The sequence below is a fragment of the Felis catus genome, chromosome E3 (genome assembly GCF_018350175.1).
Source record: "Felis catus isolate Fca126 chromosome E3, F.catus_Fca126_mat1.0, whole genome shotgun sequence".
NCBI lineage: Eukaryota > Metazoa > Chordata > Mammalia > Carnivora > Felidae > Felis > Felis catus.
Window position 1 is genome coordinate 34,594,041 of NC_058383.1, and position 6,102 is coordinate 34,600,142.

The window sequence follows — 6,102 nt, forward strand, 5'->3', positions numbered from 1 at the left end:
CCAAGGGATTAGTCTTTTTAATGTAATATGTGAGGAAATGCTACAGGGGGGATAATATTGATCTGAAAGCCCTTTGGCAGTGACTTTTAAATACGGGTACTGTGTGCCACACATCATGTTCGAGCTCATGGCAAAAGAGTTGGAGGGGAAGGGAGTTGAGACTGAGCCCCAGGCAACACTCCCAGGTTGGTCCCATTTGTTGTAATTTCATTACCCTAAAAGTACTGAAATCTTTCTGGACATGCAAAGCTTAATCTCCACGGAGTTGGAGAACTATGAGGTGTTAAAGAGAAGCACACGTGTCATCTGCGAAAGAGCGAGAGGTTCACTTTCCCCAAAGATTTTAACTGCCCCAACTCCTTAGCCCTGACAAATGGAAATTCATCCTCTCATACCCTGAGACCATGCTCTGTGCATTCATGCAATTAGACTCCAACACAATACATGCCTGTCAATGTCTCTTGCGCTAGATGCCGGGTACAGAAATGAAAGAACAATCACCATGATTAACTCTTCAGACATTTGTCACGGGTTTATTGCTGGTACTGAGGTGGCAAACGCTCACTGTGGGCTGGATGGTAAGCAATTCAGCCTCTCTTTGTTCTAAGAGACAGAAACTCAGCTCAAATTGACCTAAGCATGAAGGGGATGTATTGGGAACTTCACAGCTGAAACCTGCTTCTGGTATAGCTGGATCCAGGGACTCAAATGCTGATATCTAGAATGTGTTTCACTTTTGTCTCTGCTGCACTTTTCTCTTCCTCTTCGTCCTTAGGTTGAAGCCTCCTCCCAGGGACAAGATGAGTGCCAGCAGCTACAAGCTTACATTTATAGCTCTCAGGAAATGTCATGCAAATAAGAAACCCATCTTCCTGCTGACTTCGGCAGAAATCCACACGTTGACTCTGACTAGACAAACCTGAGTTGTGAGACCATCACAACCCAATCATCATGGTGGCTCAAGGGTATAGAAAATGCTCACTGGCAGGCCTTGGTCAAGTTCTTACTCCTGAATCCCCCCCACGGAAACCACATACAACAAGGTGATTTCCCCAAGGGGAAAAAATTGGCATGATGTAACAAAAAACAAACAAAAGGGAAATGGACACAGAGGCAAAACCAATAGGGAGTCATTCCACTGCTTTCCTATACATTATCTTTAATACCAGAAGCACTGTCTGCATTTTGTAATGAGAAGACAGAAAATGTGACGTGGTTAACTGTCCAAACTCACTGGCTGTTAACACATGAATGAGAGAAGGTGGCCTCTGAACGCACCCTCGAACACTCACACTTTCTGCAAAGAGAGAGTAGGCACTATTTTTCTTGTGTGTTTTCTGAAGGGTCAGAGACACGGTGAGATGGAGGGGAGCATATGGGAAAATCGGACCTTAGGTCTGAATCCAGCTAGGTGACTCTCAGTCCATCATGACCGCTGAACCAACCTTGCCTACCATCCTTGGGTCTCACGATTTTCTAGGGAAGTTTAGCTGTGAACTATGGCTCTTAGTTTAAACAAGGGAAATGGGCCGTGGCTTTTTAAGCACAAAAGGGATTTATTAAAAGCCAGTATTTGGGTTGTTTACAAGGTCACCAGAAAAGATGGAGGGCCAGGAGTAAAAGACGGGGAAGATGGCAGTCTATGTCCCAGCCAAAATCATGGACATTTGGATGACATCACTGACAGTGAATTTGCAACTGCTTCACTCATCCTGGGCTCTGCCGTATCTCTGTGCAAAACTTCCTGTAGTTTGTTATAATTTCAGAACTGGGCCCCAATTCCTTAAACAAAGGGAAGGGAGTGGAAAAACAAGTCTCCTTATAGAAACCACAAAGCCATTTCTGGTGATCGCTTACCATGCCTCTTGTTTGTTTCTGACATCTCCTTGCTCTGGTCTTATCTCAGCCCTTCTCCAAATTCTCCACCCTGAGTCCCACCCTTATATATCTGCCTTCAGACTCAGGGTAGTTTGGTTTCGTGACCACCCCATGCACTGTAGTTTGATCATGCCAGTTCCCGTTTCTTCCTTCTCTACCAAAGCCCAGTGGCCCTTGAAATCCTCTCCTGGGTCCACCTTCCAAGAAGAACGACCTTCCTTCATGGCTTCCTCCCCAAGGCTGCTGACTGCACAGGGAGAGAGCGGAGCCAGAAAACACCACGCCAGAATTCCTCATGTGTCATTTCCAGCTCTCAAAGCTCCTGAGTTGATAACCAACGGAAGTGCTAATATTCAGAAACGAGCAGCTATTTGTGTAAGATTTTACGTCTCAAGAGATTGAGTGCCCATAGCCGAGAACCATGATGGCTCCAGGTGAGAGGAAGTGCATAAGCCCCTTGCTTCTTGGCCCTCAAGAATCCCAAGAAGAACAAGATGGCCGGTTAGCCCAAACAAACACTACATGGGGGCGTTAGGAGGGAACAGCATTTCCAATGAGCATGAGCGACCCCCCCTTCACTGGGCACCCAAGAGTAGGCTCCAGGAAGAGGCTGTGAAGCCAGAGAGGAAGTGGAGGAAACAAAAACCAGCCCACGCACAGCATGCTTGCCCCTCAGCCTGTAACAGGACCATACAGCTCCAGCCCCTCATCCTAGAAAATCATCCTTAGGTGAAATTATAGTTCAGACAGCATAGAAATCCAACAAATGAAGCACTTTTTTTTTCAGCCCAGCAAGCTTTTTGGTGTCATTTCAAAATTGCAGCTGACACTTTAATATTTAAACAGAACAGAAGAGATATGGATTATTTATTTTCTTTTACTTTAATTTTACTTCTGCACCAGCTCCCAACTTTTTTTTTAAACTTTAAAACAACAAAGCCCTACATTTGAACAGCGGTTTCTGCTCGATTCATCAGGTTGTGAATGTTAACCTGACACTTACAATCCACCAAAGTCTTTTTCAGTGCCCCTCTCATCACCCGCTTCCATACTGCTATGAAATTACACCGCAAATATTTTTTGCTTCTGGGCAAAACCAGTCATATAGAATTTGACTATGATCTATATATTTATGGAGGAAAATTAATCTTCAATGCTTCAAACTTTTTATGCCTCATAATTTTATCAAAAATGTCCAAATGCATCATAATGGAGCTGCCAGAGACATGAAAAATGTCCCACTTTCTTCCTAAGCTTTTTTTTTTTTTTTAAAAACATTGGTTTCAGGATGCCTTTTGAAGGCATTGTCTGGTTATCCTGTTTTATGGGCCACTCAACAACTGTATCAGAATCGGATGAAAATCTAAAATGGGGGAGAAACTATGTAATAGCCCATTTTAGATCTGTCATGGATAGGCCTACAAAACTGTGCCATTGGTCTAAGCAATTTTAAAACACTACTTATCCAGTCCAAGAAATGTTTTAAAGCCACATTAACGTGAAATAAACTACAGATGTTTCAGCAGTTGCAAGTGACAGGAAGCCAACTCGAGCAAAACGAAAGGAAAAAAAAAAAAAAAAAAGGAACTGATGGGCGCAAATAACCAAAACGTCCCAGGATGTTACTGATTCCGGGCCAAAGGCCTAGAGAATGCAATCACGCATGCGTTTCTCTCCACTTCTCCAGGTGTGCCCACCCACATAGTAGGCATGAGGCACATCAGCCCCTCCAAAACCACAAATTAGCTAGAGCTTTGCCCACCCATCAGGCTGAGAGGGACTTCCTCCTTAGCAGAGCAGTCTCCAGGAAGACTCTGATTGGCTCAGTTTAGGTCACATGTCCATTTCAGAACCAATGACTGTGAGCGATGAGACAGAGCCCTCTGATGTAACGGGTAGGCAGGCAGGGTCAGTATTGATTCCATGGAGTGGATTCCCCATCAGAAAGAGCCACTGCTCCAGCAGGAAAAGAAGGTCTGCAGGAAATGCAGATGGAGAGACCCGCTACCAGCGGGACTGCGTTTGTCAATAGGTATGTCCACCCATAACCTACTGATCTATTCAGTTTTGGTCTCCACTGACAATTCCAGAAATGGTTATTTTTTGGATGGGTATTACATTAATTTGACTTACATTCTGACTGTAGGCTTTGTTCTTCTAAATTAGACAATGCTGTTGAATTTCTCCATCAAGCAACCCTATTCCGACCATCCTTTCTCGTCACTTCTGTTTCCAGTTCTTTCTTCTGAATGAATTTTTAAAACAAAAATCGCCTGTGAACTGCAAAGATGTTGTGACCCACTACAACCTTTTAGCACCTATTTCGTGAAGAGCGCCAGAATTTGGGCACTTTGTCTTCTAACTTTGTATGTTGTGAGGAGAAAATCAGATTTGACCCTGTGATGACTCTTGGGTGTCTACACACTTAGGGATCCATGTAGCAAATTTCAGTGAGCTCAGGTTAGGTCCCCAGTACCATGCGAGGGACCAGCGATGGAACCAGGTTCAGTCCTGTACTCCTGGGCAAAACTGAGAGTCTCAGAGACAAAACAGACTGTCCAAAAAGTCACGCTATTTGATAACTGAGACATATGTTCATGCATGTATGGTAGGTGGGTAGGCGGAGGCAGGGAGTCATAGTAATATAAAAGGTACCACAAAAGGAACATAGACCTAGTCAGGTCAGAAGAAGACTTCCCAAAGAAGCCACGTGTGCACTGTGATTCGAAGGATTAAGTAAGAATTAACCAGACAAAAAGGAGGAGGCAGGCATAAAGACAGTCAAGAAATTTTTCTTTGAGCCTCATTTTCTTGGTCCCAATATTGACAACTGTGTTACAGGAAATAATTCCAAATTTGCCCCCACGTTTGGAAAACTTTCATTGGAAAAAAACTCATTCAGTAAAAAGGCCAAATACATATAGTTTAAAAACTGTGTATTTCCATGCTTCATAGGTACTTCATAAGAATCTTTTTTTTACTCCTATGTTTTATTTTATGTGTTTAAAGACATTACTCTCAGAAGAAGTCTATAGTTCTTGCCAGACCACCAAAGGATCTATGACACAAAATAGGTTAAAAACTTTTGCTGAAGGTAGCTTGAGTATTTTTTAAAGAAAAATATATTACGGAGCGCTATGGGAGGTAGCTATATATTTGGTGGCCGTTGACTGAGAAGATTCATAAAGATATAGCATTAGTATAAGCCCAATGTTTTAAATGACATTGCATTCTATTCTTTATAAGAACATTTATGCTTACTTGAAAACTAGTCAGATATATATGCAGGTATCAGTCACCTACTCTAAAAAGAGCTGACGGCTGTTTCATAAAGACTAAGGAACTTGCTGGAACAAATTCACTGAGCTCACGCCCACCGTTGGGATGCTGTAGCTCACAGGCTCTGAACAAGGGAAACATCTGTTACTTGTTTGTTCTGCCCCCATCCATTCATTTTGTGAACTACCCCTCACCCTCTGTGATAATGAGATACCTGTCAATCAAGGTGCCCATTTCTACCATCCCAGGTGTGGGGTGGCCTGAGTTCTTTGAGGAAATGGTTGCTTTCTTGTATTCCCTGGAAACAGGTACTCTAAGTGCCATGGAAGCCTGAGTTGCTGGGAGCACCCTCCAGCCAGGTGGAGAATGGACTCATCTGAGAATTAAACCAAGACTGTGGAGATGGAAGAAGATCCCAATGGATTCTTCATGTGAACCCATGGATTCGATTAGGCTTGAGGGCAGTTAGCTTCTGGACTTCCCAAGTATGCGAGTTAATGATTTCCACTTCCTCCTCCTCCTCCTCCCATCTTAAGCTATTTTGAGTTGGTTTTCTAACATCTGCAACTGGAAGTGGCTTGACTATCACTGTAATTCCTACTAATCCAGGCATCTGCAGGTTTGTGCCTATGTTCAGAGAGTCCATTATTACACACGGAGCTCATTATTACACAGGAAGTCAATTATTACAGGGAGTCAATTATTACGCAGAGAGACACTTATTACATGGAGACTCAATCTTTCCTCAGAGTCCATTATAGCACAAAATGGTCAGTATGCAAAGAGATGACTATTACGCAGAGTCATTTATTACACATCAGTTGTTACACTGAGAGTCAAATGTTAAGCAGCGGTCCCTTACTACACTGAGATTATTACATAGGATATTCCATTATCACACAGAAAGGCAATTATTACACAAAGTCACAATTAGCCATTACCACA

The 6,102-nt window shown here is 43.1% G+C and overlaps 2 long non-coding RNA genes across 2 annotated transcripts; one reads left to right on the plus strand and one right to left on the minus strand.

The window, feature by feature from the left end:
- Positions 1 to 3,149: 3,149 nt before the first annotated feature.
- LOC123382607 lies at positions 3,150 to 5,494 on the minus strand. Its single transcript, XR_006591208.1, has 2 exons — positions 5,372 to 5,494; positions 3,150 to 5,281 (listed from the first exon to the last, which is right to left on the minus strand). It is a non-coding gene; the product is annotated as an uncharacterized LOC123382607 (long non-coding RNA).
- Positions 3,806 to 5,829, plus strand: LOC123382608. The gene is made up of 2 exons (XR_006591209.1): positions 3,806 to 3,910; positions 5,466 to 5,829. It is a non-coding gene; the product is annotated as an uncharacterized LOC123382608 (long non-coding RNA).
- The last annotated feature ends 273 nt before the right edge of the window (positions 5,830 to 6,102 follow it).